The sequence below is a fragment of the Pteropus medius genome, unplaced genomic scaffold, assembly GCF_902729225.1.
Source record: "Pteropus medius unplaced genomic scaffold, Ma_sr-lr_union100, whole genome shotgun sequence".
NCBI classification, from domain to species: Eukaryota; Metazoa; Chordata; class Mammalia; order Chiroptera; family Pteropodidae; genus Pteropus; species Pteropus medius.
The window spans coordinates 8298817-8315838 of record NW_024354911.1 but is presented as its reverse complement, the minus strand read 5'-3'; the positions used below and the strand labels follow the sequence as shown (position 1 = coordinate 8315838).

The 17022-nt window shown below is 33.6% G+C and overlaps 1 pseudogene; it reads right to left on the bottom strand.

Moving 5' to 3' along the window:
- LOC120597833 (cysteine and glycine-rich protein 2-like) overlaps nt 1-16711 on the bottom strand; it is a 110180-nt pseudogene extending 93469 nt beyond the window's left edge.
- Nucleotides 16712-17022: the final 311 nt, after the last annotated feature.

The following is a 17022-nucleotide window of genomic DNA, read 5'->3' as shown; positions in this document are numbered from 1 at the left end:
AGTAGTAAAAATTATAGCACTTTATTTTAGTTACTAATTTTTTCAGGAAAATAACTTATAAATCAAGTCATTGGGCTATAAAAAAATTTCGTAGATCAAAGTGTTTTTTTAAATCTTGCTTTGCTATACAAATTTAAAGCACATCACCCTGTCAAGCTCTGATTATTACATTTCAAATTATCCTTTTCTAGAACATATTCTCCAATCCTATTGGCAGTGAGACTGGAGATACCCAGATATGCTATATTAACTTAATTATGTCTTGACCTGCTATTGTATTCAAAGCACTGGAATTAATTAAAGATTGGAGGTAATGAGGAAACCAAACAATATATTATCATGGCTTCTATTTTCATATAATGGAATAAATGAGACTTCTAAAAATGTACAATTTAATTAAATTTGGTATAAAAAACAAATAAGTGCATCTTTTCATGTATAAGATATTCCTTTGATATTAAAAACTCAATTATGCACTTATGAGTTTGTATATATATATATATATATATACACAAATAATTATGCACTTATGAGTTTGTATATATATATATATATATCTATATATATATATATAGATATATATATATATATACAAATAGTATTTCTGGGAAATACATTCTAAATTATTTACAATGTTTGCCTGTAGACTGTAGAAAGACTTACTTTTTATTAATTTTGCTATTGTTCTATTTGGGTGGATTTTGTTCATGGCATGTATTATTTTCTAAATCCACTTTACATATAATTTACTTACATTAAAACACAATTGAGTAAAATTTGTGGGTCAAGATGTATTTTGACAAAAGACATACAGACTCGAAAACACAATCTTATTATTCAATCAAGCAACTACAGATCTTATTTCATCACTATAGATTACTGTTGCTTCTTCTAAAACTTCATATAAATAGAATCATACAGTATACACATTACTGTTCTTGCCTTTATTCACTTTCTATAATGATTTTTGAGATCCATCCATATTACTACATGTATCAGTAGTATATTATTTTTTAATGATGCATCATATTTTATTGAATGAATAAACCATAATTAGTTCATCCATTTACTTGTTAATAAGTATGAGGGCTGATTCCAGTTTGTGGCTTTTGAGGACAAATTTATATGAATATGTCCAAGTTATTGTGAAGTCATATGTTTTTATTTTTCTTGGTAAAATATCTGGAAGTATGTTTGTATGATAAGGGTATTTTAACTTTATAGACATTGAAAACTAGTCAATGTGACTATACCATTTTGCATTTCCATCAGAAATAGATGAGCATTTCCTTTGTTCCATATTTTCACCAATAGTTGGTATCGTCAATTTTTTTCACTTTAGCTTTCAAGTCGATAACATATCATCGCATTTTGTTTTGCATTTTTTGATGTTTGAAGATATTGAGCATCTTTTGCCCATTTTAGTTTGGTTGTTTGTCTTTTAATTATTATGTTGTAAGAGCTTTTTACATATTTTGAAGTAAGCCCTTTGTATTACTAGATAATGTAAATAAATTCTGTCATTATTTGGTTTGCTTTTTTATTTTTTAACGTTCCCTTTTGAAAAGAATTTTTTAGTAAGTTCAATTTACTGATTATTTTTACAGTTTGTGCATTTTTTGTCCTAAGAAATCTCTGTAAACATCCACTTCACAGTGAATTTCTTATGATTCCTTCTGGAATTTTATAATTTTAGGTTTTTATTTAGGTCTATAATCTATTTTGTTAATTTTTTATATTTTATGAGATAGGGGATGAAGTTCATTTTTTCTATAGATCTATCCAGATGTTCTAGGAAAATTTTGATGGCATACTATTAAACCTTGATAAATTGATTTTAATGTATTGAAATTCTTAACATTAAGTATGTTGTTATCCTTATCCTTATCTTCTATTATCCTTATCCTTTATTATCCTTACTCTTTTTTTCTCTAGGTTCTGTAATGAATTACTGATACTGCCACGGTCATTCCTGATATTATTACTTAGTGATTTTTCTTCATCATCAGTCTAGCTGGAGGTTTATGAGTTTAATTTTACATTTCAGAGGTGCAAGCGTTTTTCCAATAATTTTTATATTTCATTTGTTATTTTTTTATTATATTGATGTTCACTCTCATACTCATTATTTCCTATTTTCTACTCTGGGTTCAATTTGTTTCTTATCTAGCTTCTTAATTTAGTGTCTTAAATGATTTACTTTAACTATTCTTTTCCAATTAAATTATTAAAATACAATTTTTATCTAAGCATTGCTTGAGCTGTATTTCTCACATTTTATTATATGCTATATTTTCATAATAATGCCATTCAATTTTCAAATTTTTTCTAACATCCTCTGTGATTTCTTCTTTGATCCACCAATTATTTGGAAGTATGTTGCTTAATTTCTAAATATTTGTAAATGCTCCAGATGTATTTTGGTTATTGATTCATAATTAAATTTTATTTCTTCAAGGAATACATTTTCTATAAAGTCAATTCTTATAGATTGACTAAGACTTGATTTATTGCTCAGGATACTGTCTGTTTTGTGAATATCTTAATTTTATTTGAAAAAAATGTGTCCTCTGAAATTGTTAAATGTAGTATCCTATTAATATTAATTACTTAAAGATGTTTAATAACAATTTGAAGTCTTCTATACCCTTACTAATTATCTATGTATTTGTACTAAGTATAGAGAGAAGAATGTTGAAATCTCCAACTATACTTCTAAATTTGACAGTTTATCATTTCCATTCTGTCATTGCTTCTATGTATTTTTAACTTTTGTTCTTAGATGCACATACATTTATATTTGTTTGCCTTCTTTTTTATTTTATATTTTTATCATAAAGAGATATTTTTGTCTGCTAATATTTTTAACTGAAGAATATTTCATGTGACATTAATAGAGCCACATCAGCTTTATAATGATTAGTGTTCGCACGCTACAACTTTTCCCTACTGTTATTATTTATCTATGTATTATTTACCTGTGTCTTTATATATAAAGCCTATGCATTTTTAATATCATATTATTGAATCTTTCTGTTTATATTTCAGCATGCATTTACCTTATTTGTAACTTCATTCATTTGCATAAGTACATTTTCTAACTTGAATCATGTTTTTTTGCCCTGAAGTACTTACATTATTTTATTATTTTACAGGACAGATCTGTTGTAAATAATATTTTTTCATTTTATTTATTCATTGTCAAATATTCCATACTTATATATAATATAGAATTGTGGTAAAAGAACAAAAATTTTGCATACCCATATAACCAGTATTAACAATTTTTAAATATTATATTTTGTGTATAGAACACAGCAGTAAAAAAAAAATATTCTAATTAATTTATCCATTCTCCAGCTGATAGACATTTTAGTTGCTTCTTTCCTATTCTCCCTCCAGCAAATATTGATGTAATGAACATTCTTATGAACAATTCCTTGTGCAGTTGGTTATAGGTTTCCCTAAAGTATAAAACTGTAGTAGAACTATAGCACCAAGGCTTAGGTATATCTTCAAAACTTCTTTTTATGCCTTGTTTATTACAAGGCAGTTGTACTAATTCTATTCATCCTTGGAGTGTAGGTAGGAATCAATATTCAGAGTTGCTATAATATATTATATAAAATGTCCAGTCTTCAACAAAGCTTAGGAGACAGAAAGAAATAGAAAAGTGTGATTCATTGTCAGGAAAAAAAAAAAAAAAAAAGCAGTAAGAAGTGTATTTGAGAGGGCCCAGTAATGGACTTAGCAAGAAAAACTTCCAAGAAGCTATTTTAAATATGTTCAAAGAATTAAAGGCAATCTTATCAAAAGAAAATAAAGAAAAATGTGATGAAAATGTCCCACTAAATAGAGAATATATCAATAAACTGATAGATATTATTAAGTAAGTACTAAATGAAAATTTGGGGATGAAATTTTAGAATTCTGAAAATTTCTGGAATGAAAATTCCATATACAAAATGAAAAATTCACTAATGGGATCAACGTAGATCTGAGATGACAGAAGAAAATAATTGAACTATATAACATCCTGGAAAATGCAGAACAATAGAAACAATAAAAAGATGAGTGGTGCCAAGTGTTTGAGAGGTGGGGGAGGATGTACACACAGAGCACAGGGGATTTTTAAGATAGCGAAATTAATCTGTATAGTGCTGTAACAGTACATACATGACATTTTGCATTTGGGAAACACATAAAACTGTAAAACACAGTATGAACCTAATAAAAACTGTGGACTTTAGTTAATAATAACATCAATTGTAACCAATGCACTATACCAATGAAAAATATGAAAAATAGAGGAAACTGTGGGTAGGCAGGGAAAGGAATATACGGGAACTCCCTGTACTTTCTCTTTAATTTTTCTATAAACTAAAACTGCTTTAGAAAATATCTATTAATTAAAATAGCATATTTAACTTTTATTAAACAAGAAAATGATTTGAAAAGACATTTTCCCGAAGGAGATATATAAATGCTCAATGAAAATATGCTCAACATCATCATTAGGAAAATACTAATCAGACAATAATATGATAGTTCATTTCACAAATGAGGTTGTTTAGAAGTTAGACCCTTCATTCATTGCTGATAAGAAAATAAAATGATGTAGCCCCTTTGGAAAAGTTTAGCAGTTACTCAAAATGTTAAACATAGAGTATCCATGTGGCCCAGCTATTCCCCTTCTAGGTACATAGCCAAGAGAAATAAAATCATGTGCCCACAAAAACCTTATACATGATTGTTCATAGTCACATTATTTTCAATAGCCAAAAAATGGAAACCGCAAATATCCATCAACTGATGAATGAATATACATACTGTGCAATTTCCAGATCATGCAATATTATTAATCAATAGAAAGAAATGAAATACTAATACATACTACAATATTATGCTAAGTGAATGAAGCCAGTCACTATACACCACATATTATATAATTTCATTTTTATAAAAGATCCAGAATAAGCAAATACATATTAATAAAAATTAGAATAAGAGTTGCTAGGGACTTAGGGTAGGGGGGGAATAATAAATGACTGCTAATGCATGTGGGAAAATGCTTTAAATTTAGATTGTGGAGATTGTTGCAAACTCTGAGTATATAAAAAACCGTTGAGCTGTATCCATTATGTGGATGAAGTTTAAGGTATGCTAAAAGCAAGAAGGCAGTGTTTCTTAGCCCCATTGCAGTAGAGTATGAAGAAAGAAAGTTGAATCAGATGATAAATGATTGACTTAGGCTCCCACGAGACTCGATTTCTTGAGATAAACAAATTAGTATTCTACATCATTATAAATAATAGCTGGTAAAGAATTATTAGTTAATTCCGGACTGGCCTTCTGACTGAATGAGTGATAATAACTCTGTAAAGACATTGGTAAACAGAGATAGATTCAAAAGGAATTATTAAATGGTAGTCATCACCTGCATCAATAAGAGTAAATGAAGACTTTAAACCTCACCAAGATAGCCTCAAGAGAATATAAAAAGTATGTACAATTAATACATATCAAAATAGAATTTTGTTACCAAATATAACAAGGTAATAAATTTTATTATAAACTTTATTTAAGATTGCTAACTATTTCATTTGATATTAGAGTTTTGTTCTGTTTGCTATTTTGGGTTAATTCCCCATCATCAGATAATTTGGACTAATATAAGTGAAATTATACAGACTAAAAATAAAATGTAAATTTCCTAAATGGGAGTATTATTCTCTGAATTATTTTAACTTAGATGTTTGCATCCTCTTCTTGCAGGAAAAAAAAAAAAAGTTTGAAATTTCATTGCTTTATGTATTTAGAAGAGGTTCCAGAGTCAGAGTGATGGAGGATCGACCAAGATGCCAACATAGAGGGTTCCTAACTCCCCTCCTCCCATGAACACAATGAACACACTACATGCAGAGCAATTACCTTTGAAAGAAAATGAAAAACTAGCTGAGTGACTCATACACATCAGACAAATGAGAAAATACCCATGTCCAAGTAAGTAGGAGAGGTTGAGACATATTCTCAAAACAACCCCACCCCCAAGCACTGTACCATACAGTTGGAAGGGAATTTCCAGTACCCAGCTTATCTCTGAGCAGTGAAGGGTTTGGACTCTTAGCATCACCGATTTTTAATACTCCCACTGGAGAAATGGGCTCCCAAAACACCTAGCTCTGAAAGCCAACAAGGCATGCATCCATAAGACTCACAACATATACCAAACAAAAAAGCAGTTGTTAACAGGCACTCATTGGTTCCCTGTGGCTATGTAGCCTCCAGGGTTGAGTACAGAGAGAGCAAGAAAAATTACCCATTACTCTGAAAAGGTTCCATCTGCATACTTTAAAAGCTGCTGCCTGAAAGTCAGGTATCAAGTATCTAGGGACTAACAACAATCCTCCCCAGAGAATGAGAAGCTGGCAGACACTTCTCCAACATTCTCCCTCCAACCTGCTTCGAGTCCTTAGTATTTCCCTGGGAGTTTGTAGTCATGTCTGGCATCCCAAATTTTGCTGTTTTAGCCAAGGGACAGCTCCTAGATCACATGGCTCTCATAGCCAATGGTGTTTGCATTTATGAGTCCCATAGATGGGTGTAGAGGCACTTCCCCTATCCCTCTAGTGACTAAGCACTCGAGCCTAGCAATGAGGGAGCTGGCAAAATGCTTGCTTCCCAGTTTCTCCCTGGAAGGGGCTTAACTACATACTTTCCCAGAAGCTGCCTAAGAGTTCAGGTTTTTATCAGCCTGAATCTAGGTGCTGGCTGTGATCTTCACCTTTGGATCACTGACTGGTCTTTGCATGCTCTCAACTACTGGGAGCCACTAAGAACCAAGAAGGCAGATTGGACAATCTCAAAGATTTGAGATAACACAGAGTTGAGGCCTAGCTAATTGATAAGATTTATCTCCTACACAAGATCATTCTGTCAAGAATGGAAGAGGTGGCTATTTTATCTAATGAACAGAAACCAACATAGACAGTCAAGGAAAATGAAGAAACAAAAGAATATATTTCAGAAAAATATATCCATAGATCTTAAAGAAGTGAAGATAAGTGACTTATCTTATAGAGATTTTAAAATGACAGTCAAAGAGAGAAAAAAAAATGACATCAATGATAGAGGCTTTGTTCATCCCTCTTGCGACCAAATCAAAGTTGCAAAAGAAACACAGAGCAAACAGCAAGGAAAGTCACCTAGGAGCTAGATAAACAGAAGCACTACAACTAGGGAGAGAAATAATCAACCTGCAGAGAGTAGGAGGGAACAAAGATGCAAGGCTGCCTGGTCCCGAGCAGCTGAGTAGGACAGAAGCTGCACCAGTGGAAGCTGCAGATGCCTCTTAAAGGGGCTATGTCTGCTTTTGCAGTGATGGACCTGCTCATTCTGAGCACCAGCACCAGGTCAGCTGCTCAAGGGGCACCAGGGACTTACAATGGGACACTGAGTTGTCTGAATGAGGGCTGGAGGCAAGCCTCTCTCCCAGGCAGAAGTGCTAGCAGTATCCATTGTTCCTCTGTTGAACCTTTTCCCCTCTCAATGTGTGGACTCAATGCCAACATAGCTGAGACATCATGGAACTAGATAACAGAGGTCACTCCTCCCAGAAGGTTCCTAAAACTCTGCCTCCCCCAACTCATGGCCCCACCCAAGCCACATCCACGTGTGTCCTTGGTGAGTCCAGTGCTCTTTACTGAGCCAACCCCAAGATACACACTGGTGGCAGCTGGCCTCGGTTCCTGACGTGGTTTCTTGAGGCAACTATAAGCAAAGCATCTGTGGATTCCTTGCTGAATCTTAACAGGTGGCCCTGGAGGGGCACAGGCTGTGGCTAAACTTGGCCTGCAGTGGAACACCCCCCCGCCCCCGGCCTCAGACTGTGTCACTGGACACCTACTACACAAAGCTGAACTACTAAGACCAAGAGATTTAGGAATTTTGCTCAGTACGTAGAAACAGACAGAAAGGCAGCTAAAATGGGAAGACAATGAAGCAGAAACCATATGAGAGAACAGAACAGAGATCCAGGAACAATAGAGTCAAGCAATCTAACAGATGCAGAGTTCAAAACACTGATTTTAAAGATGTTCGATGATCTTAGGGGAAGTGTAGATGAATTCAGTGAGAACTTTAACAAAGAGTAAAAAAGCGTAAAAATGGAAATGGAAATAATAAAAAGGAACCAGTCAGATATGAACAACACATTATCTGAGATGAGAAGTATATTAAATGGGATAAACGAAATGAATAAAGAAAATCAAATGTCCTATAGAGAGGATGGGAAAGCCAAGGGCACGCGATCAGAATGGCAAGAAAAAAGATGCTAAGATTACAATAATAATTTAAAGAGCCTATGGGACACTATTAAATGTAAAAATATCTATGTCATAGGGATACTTGAAGGGAAACAAAATGTTGAAGAGCTATTTGAAGAAATAGTGATGGAAAACTTTCCTAATCTGGTGAAGGAAATAGACATAAAACCCCAGGAAGCTCAGAGAATTCCAAAAACTAGGAACCCAAAGAGACCTATATCAAGACACATCATAATTAAAATGTCAAAGTTTAAATACAAAGAGAGAATCTTAAAAGCAGCGAGAGAAAAGCAGTTAGTTACCTACAGAGGAGCATGCATAAAACTGGCTGCTGATTTCTCAAAAGAAACTAGGCAGGACAGAAGGGCTTGGCACAAAATATTTGATGTGATGGAGACCCAGAATCTACAACCAAGGGTATTTTGTACAGCAAGGCTATCATTTAGAGTTGAAGGACAGATAAAGAGCTTTCCAGACAAAAATAAGCTAAGGGAATTTATCAACACCAAGCCAGTATTATAGCAAATGTTGGAGGGACTTCTTTAAGATGAAAAAATATGTATCAAAAACAGGAATAAAGAATGGTAATAACTATATTCCTATCAACAAGCACCTCTAATGGAAAAGAATTAAGTTTTCCAACCAAAAGATGGAGTGTCTGAATGGATAAGAAAACAAGACCCCTACATATGCTGCCTACAAGAGACTCACTTCAGATAAAAAGACACAGACTAAAAGGAAGGGGATGAAAAATGATACTGCCTTGATGGACCTAGAGGGTATTGTGCTAAATGAAATAGGTTGGTAGATAAAGACAAATATTGCATGATTTCACGTACATGTGGAACTAAAGAACAAAATAAACAACAATGAAAGCGGAAATAAATTCATAGATACAGAGAATATTTTGAAGGCTACAAGATAGAAGGGAGGAGGACAGATAAAAAAGTCAAAGAGATTAAGAGATACAAATGGATAGTTGCAGAATAAACATGGATATGTAGAGTGTAGCATGGGGAAGATGGTAATAATGTAATAAATATGTAAAGGGGAAGAGGGATACTTGATTTAGTGGGGTGATTGCTTTGCAAGTTATGTGGAGATCTGATCACTGTGATATACAACTGAAACTGGTATATTAGTGTATGCCAACTATAATTTACAAAAACTTATTGAATTGTTCATTGTAAATATGAACAACTAATTGTCTATTATATTTCAATAAAGCCGGGGGGGTGGGTAAAAAATGACCGGGGGGAAAAAAAAAAAAAAAACAGAAAACTGTAACTGAAAAAAAAATATGACAGTCAAAAAATACACACTGAGAGCGGGAGAGCAATGCAATTACAAAGTGAGAATTTTAAAAAAGATTTGGAAAATAGAAAAAGTACCAAACAGAAGTCATAAAGCAGAAGGATACAATAAAGCTGAACTAACAAATTCAATAGAGAGTTTTAAGACTAGATCAAGCAGAAGAAGGTATCGGCAAACCTGAATACAGGGCAGAGGAATTCATCCAATTATAGGAGCCAAAAATAAAATAAAGTGATAATAGCTTAAAAGATTGATGGGATATTATCAGATGGATCAATATAATTTACATAGGGTACCAGAAAATGAGAAGAAAGGGCAGCTAACTTACTCAAAGAAATAATAACTGAAAACTTCCCTAACCTAGGGAAATAAACAGATTCAGGAATTCCATAAAGTTCCAAATAAGAGCAATCTAAAGAGACTCATAACTAGAAAGATTAAAATTAAATTGGTAGCAATTAAAGTCAAGGACAGAATCTTTAAAGCAGTAAGAGATTAGCAACTTGTTAGGAAATCTTACAAGACTATTAGCAGTTTTTTTTGTTTGTTTGTTTGTTTGTTTGTTTTTAGTAGAAACCTTGCAGGCCAGAGGGAATGGGCTGGTATACTTCTGTAATGAAGAAAAACTGTCAATCAAGAATACTTTTCCAGCAAAGTTGTCCTTCAGAATTAAGAAGACAAAGAGTTTTTGCAAGCAACAGGAGCTAAAGGAATTCATCGTCACTCTACCAGCCTTATAAGAAGTGTTAAAGGCAGTTCTTCAAGTTGAAACGGGACACAAATTAGTAGCAAAAAAATATATGAAATTATAAAATTCACTGATGAAGATAAATATATAGTTAAATTCAGAATATTCTAAAGTTGTAATGGTACTCAGTAAATCATTTATAACTCTAGTAAAAAGGTTAAAGGAAAAAGGTATTAAAAATAACGAAAATAATTTGTTAATGGATACATACACTGTAAAAATGAGCAAATAGTGACCTCAAAAATCTAAAAATGTGGAAATGGAGAAGCTTATACATATATTCAAAGTTATTATCTGCTTAAAATAGGCTATTATAAATATAAAATGTTTTAGATACATCTTATGGTAATCACAATGCAAAACCTATAGTATAGATATTATAAAAATATAGACATATATAGATATAAAAATATGTAGATATTTATATTTATATTTATATAGATATTATAAAAAATAAAAAACACAGAGAAAGAAATCAAAGCATACCACTACAGAAAATCCTCAAATCACAAAAAAAGAAACAAGAATTCCAAGACAATCAGAAAACAATTAAAGTGGCAACAGTAAGTCCATTCCTATCAACAATTATTTTAAATGTAAGTGAACTAAAAGCCTGGAGAAACTATATTTAGACAAAATACATTTTAAGCCAAATGCTGTAACAAGAGACAGAGGTCATTACATAAAAATAAAGGGGTCAATACATCAAGAATATATAACATTTGTAAACATTGATGCATCCAACATAGGAGCACATAAATGTATAAAGCAAATGTTAACAAATCTGAAGGGAAAAGTAGACAGCAATAAAATAATAATAGGGACTTCAGTACCCCACATTCAACAACAAAGAGATCATCCAAGCAGAAAATAAACAAGGAAACGTTGAATTTAAAGTATACATTAGATCAGATATTTATAGAACATTACCCAAAGGCAGCAGAATACAAATTACTCTCAAATACACATGAAACATTTTCCAGGGTAGATCATACATTTGATCACAAAATGAGTCTTAATAAATTTTTTTACCTGACCTCTCTATTCCTTGTTATTTTTTAAATCGAAATAGGGATAATGATACCTATAGTATATTTTGAGAATTATGTAAATAAATATGTTTAAATGATTAGAATAATGTCTGACCCTTAAAAAGAACTTAATAGTAAATGTTATTTAATATTTTAGTTGTTGCTATTTTTATCAAGTATAAGTACAAAACCTGTGTATGTTTTCTATTGCTGTTGTAACAAATTACCACATAAGCAGTGGCTTAAGCAACAAAGATTTATTGTCTTACAGTGTGTAGGTCAGTGAGACCAACATAGGTCTCACTGAGCTAAAATCAAGCTGTCAGCAGGGCTCCATTTCTTTCCGTATACTCTAGGAATGGAGCCATTTCCTTGTTCATTTGGGTTGTTATATGAGGAACTCAGTTCCTTGCATTTGTAGTACTGAGATTCCAGTTTCCTATTGACTGTCAGCTGAGGTCCAGTCGCAGCTTCTAAAGGCTAGCCACATTTTTGGCTATAGCCTTCTTCTATTGCTTTCAAAGCCAGCAATAGTAAGCCAAATCCCCATCACACTTCAAATCTCTTCCTTTTCCATTGTTACGTCTCTTTGACCCACTCTTTCTTTGTCATCCTCCACATTTAAGTGCACACATGATTAGATCGAACCCACCCAAATAATCCAACAGACTTTCCCATCTCAAAGTTTATAACATTAATCTTCAAAGTCTTTTTTGCCATGTAAGACAACATATTCACAAATTCTGGGGATTAGAGGTAGGAGACCATTATTCTGCTTATTATACTCTAAATGACCTGGATGTGGGGAAAAAGGAACTGGACTGAGAAAGTCCCTGATATAAAAGCTTTGGTGTAGCAATAATACAGCAGGTAAACCACTGAGAGGAGAATGCAAAGAATAGGGTCTAATCTCATATGGAAAGCACGAGTAGAAAGGAGAGATTCCTTCTCTGAGGCTTATGAGTGGACTTTTTCAGACTTTTAGTTAAAAAGTCCTCAAAGAGACCTGTCCAGTGCTACTGCGGCTTCACTGAAAAGATACTTCAGAGATGCAGGTGGGCTCCTCTAAATGTTTCCCTTGAACTTGAACTCCCTTAACAGAAAGGGTAAACTTTTGGGAAGTTTGTGAAGGCACATATGTTTTAAGTTGTCCTACCCCTGCCCTCTACTGGAATACCTAGCATAATCTCATTTAATATCATTGTCTTGACAATTGTTTGCATAGGCCTTGAAAATGAAGAGTAACTAGAAAATGCTCTACAATGGACATAAAATGGCAAATAAAAATTTTACCTTAACGATTAGAGAGCTTACCTAACATTTGCAGACTGCATTTCTAAATCCAGCCTCACATTATTATCCAACCTCTATAACTGTATACTAATGTAGTTGACATATTTCTTTCCACTCAAAAGTAGAGGTGAAAGGATGTTTTATGTACCTGTTTTTCATTTGCTAAATTTCACATTCCATACCAGTATAAAGGCCACTCTCAAAGATGGAATTTCTATTTTTAACTAGATCATTTCTTGTTCTAAAATCCTTAAACTCAATTCTCCAGTCAGGTACAAGCAAAATGTTTTACTGGTATAAAAATTTTAAGTGTTTACAACTCCAAGTTTAAGCCTCTAAGCCTCTAGTGTTTTAATGTCTGTAACCCATGCCTGATATCAGGATCATTGTAACGAGAAACAGTGAGATATAGTGCCACTGTTACATATCTTCTGTAGAGTATCAAAAAAACTTTCAACATCAATATTAAAGCTAAAATCACAGGAGGAATTGGTGACATGTTAGAGTCAATAGTTTAATCTGAACAGGTCATTATCGTTAGTCTGGTGTACTCACTGGCTAAGAAAATGGCTCCTTTTCATAGCTTAGAATCAAAATGATTTTCCAGTCTTTGTGTAAGTCCAAGCCTTTCTTTTCAAAGTCATTGACTAAGCCTTATTTTCATGATGAGTTCAGCATGAAAGCAGAAGCAAGAGTAATTTCGTATTCTCAATGACTTTTTAAAACGTACTTAAACAGGAATTATTGCTTTGTAAAGCACCTCTTACTTTTATCCTAAAATTTATTAAGCTCAAACATTAGTACTTAAACTGTTTTTGAGGACTCTAATATAATAAGGTTTGATTGCTTAATTTAATTAAGCAAACAACATTTAACAGGCATGCAGTATTTTCTCCAAAGAAACTACTGACTTTCAATCATTGAATTCTTGAGGGAAAAGATAATTTTGCATTCAGATATTTTTACCACATAACATCTTGCACCATGTAATTAAAACATTTGCATTTGTTATCCGGTAAACTACCTGAATGAGGCCTACCTTCTTCCCTTGATAATAGAGATATAAATTGAAAGAAAGCATTCAAGAACTAGCAAAAATTTAAAATAGCCCCTATGGAGATTTGAAAAGGAGGTCAATTAGGAATAAATAAAAGGATTTACAATTAGAGAATAGGCTGCAAAACTAGGTCTCCTACATTTGTAGCAGAGCCAATAAATAAGACTATGGAATTTTTTTCCCTCTCAAAGCAATTCTCAATGTCACAAAAAGATGATAAAAACAAGAATATAAATAGGGGGGATATTTATGAAGATGAATAAACAGTACTCGATGATCTATTGGAGTAAGAATAAGGGCTGTCTGGGATGACTCTAGGGTTTCTGTCTTGGGAAATTTATGGGCAGTAATGTTTTTCCTTAACACAGAAATGTCAAGACAAGATGAAAATATGGTAAAATGGAGACGATAATCAATTCACCTTTAGTCTCTTGAGGTCAAGTTATTTGGGAGATTTTCTGGTGGAAAGTCAATGAAATGCAGGCATTCAAAGTCAAAATAAAATGAAATTTATTTAGTTTGGCTTCCAGTTGTTGACTAAACTGGGCCTTGGCAAAAACTGTTGGTTTCCTTAGGAATAAAATACTTCATTCTAGAAGAGGAATAAAAGGAAATTGTTCCATAGTACAGTTATGACACATTCTCGAGAGAATGATATTGACAGTTCTATAATCACACAGTCTGAAGCAGTTCCCAGAACACTATTGAATATACAGGTTCTGACGGAGAATCTATAATACTATTTCCTATATAACTCCCCAAAATATTTGATGTATTTTGAACTATCTCATTCAAATATGCTCAACTATGGAGATTGTTAACACTTACTTTAAACATTTTATTTTCTAATGGGAATGACAAACACATGAGGAAGAGATATGTCTTCCTATTGGCCAACTCGGTATTCCTTATTTTTTATAACATTTGTCATCTATCTGAATAAGTTGCCACATATATATCATGTAGAGAAAAGGTTTATAACATTAAAAAAATTACATTAATATTTATTTTAATATTGGTTTGCCATTTATATTCAAGTTTTATATATTTTAGGCTTTAGGGTTTATAATTTTACTTGAAAATTTTAGAAAATAGCAAAAACTATCCACTCTTCCTTAGAAAGTTATAAAGTAAATGAAAATCTAGCTGTCCAATTCCTTTCCCAGAAGTGACCACATTAACAATTTGTTTAATTTTTCAGTTCTTGCAAACAAACTCATTAGGGTGAGGGAAAATGATCCCAAACAAAAAAATAGAAGTATAAAAAGTAAAAAGCAAAAGCAGAAAGAGGAAATTTGAAAGACTACCAATTGTTTAAAGCAATAATGTTAACAAGTCATGGTTGTGTTTATAACATATCTTGAAGTAAAATATACATGTACACACACACATACAAATATACATGCTATGTAAGCATACAATGCAAGCAAAAACAAAACTCGTTTGCCTCTAATAATATTTTATATACTATATTTCTGATTTATAGTAACATAATATAGCAGAAAGGGACTTTCAGGTAAGAGTAACAGGGAGAGAAAGTGGGAGCATTTCATGATGATAAGTAATTTAATAGGAATATGTAACATTAATAACATAGCTTTAAAATATATAAACCAAAAATGACATAATTAAATGAGAGATAAATAAATTCACAACGGGAGTTGAAGATTTTAAAACACTTCTCTCAGTAACTTATAGCTAAACAACATGATTAACCAATTACATCTAACAAATGCAAAAAATTGTATCTTTTTCAAGGGCACATGGAACATTTATCAAACTATTCTGGACAATGAGTCATGTTGCAACACATTTCAGAGGTTAAAAATAGAACAGTGTATGATCTGTGAATATTGCAGAATTATGATAGAGTTCAAAAGAAAAAAATAACTAGAAAATCTTCACATTTGTGAGAAGGAATCAGAACACTTCTACCTATGGGTGAAATTTTTTTTAAGTCAATCACAATGAAAATTTGAAAATATATTTAGATTTCTGGTCAAGAAGGCAATCAGTAAATGCAGTGCTCACTTCCTCTCACAACCTGATCAAAATTACAACTAAACTACAGAACAGTCATCACTGAGAATCTCCTGAAGTCTAGCTGGACAGAAATTCTATAACTAAGGACATACAGAAAAAGCCACATCCAATCTGATGAAAGAGGTTTCTTTGTTGAGTCATGGAATAGGCTGGTGATCAAAAATCAGAAAGGATATCTCAGCTGCAGAGGTCCCCTGAAGAGTGAGGGTTCCCAGCTTCATACTAGGCTCCCAAACCCAGGATTTCAGTGTCAGGAAGAGAAGTCACCACAACTTCTGGCTGTGAAAACCAGCGGAGATTGTGGCTGAGTGAGATAGAGGGCCATTGGAGTTCCAGGCATTCCTCTTAAAAGGCCCAGACACAACTTATTGATGGACTCACTCACTCTAATCTCCATTGCTGGGGCAGCCATTTGAAAGATGCCAGGGACATATGAGGAGGAATTGAATTATCTGGTTTTAGGTCAAGACCTGGAGAGGCAGTTTTTTTCCCAGACAGAAGTGGAGGCAGAAATCATTTTTTTATTGTTGTTGTTGAGCCCTCCCGTCTTTTGCATGCAGACTCAGGTAGGTGCCATATCTGAGTGTCCATCACCCTAGCTATTACTGGTCACACAACCTTGGCAATTCTCTGAGACTCCACCCCACCCAGTCTGTGGGCCTACCCAAGCCACTTCCAGTAGTTCACTGGTTTTTAAGTACAAACAGCCTGTCTTGGCTCATGTTGCAGACTTTACTAAAATCTCTTAAAGGTTCACAAACCCCTAAAAAGCAAGAGCTAGCCACAGCATGGCCAGTACCTCTTGCTGAGCAGCTCCAAGTTTAGCATTGGCAGCAGTCAGCCTTGGTTTGAGGACCGGCCTCTCCCAGTCACCTCCAAGCCCAGCACAGGTGGCGGCCATCTGCACATTGCTTTGTGGCTTATGCCAGATAACCCTGGGTAGGACACAGACTGCAGATAAACTTGGCCTATAGAGCCTCCCCGCAGGAAACCCCAGGGCCTGCACACCTGTGGCTAGCTTCTAACTGAGCAGGAGTACTACCCGGCTGCCTCTGTGGACCACACACACAAAGGGCAGACTGGCTAGGCACAGAGCTATGCAAAAGTGAATTCTGCTTTGTAGAGTCAGCCCCTGTCTAGCAGCTCCTCCACTGTAGTCATGGCCAGTCCTCACAGCAAATCAGCCCAAGGGGCAATACTTCCCATTGATGT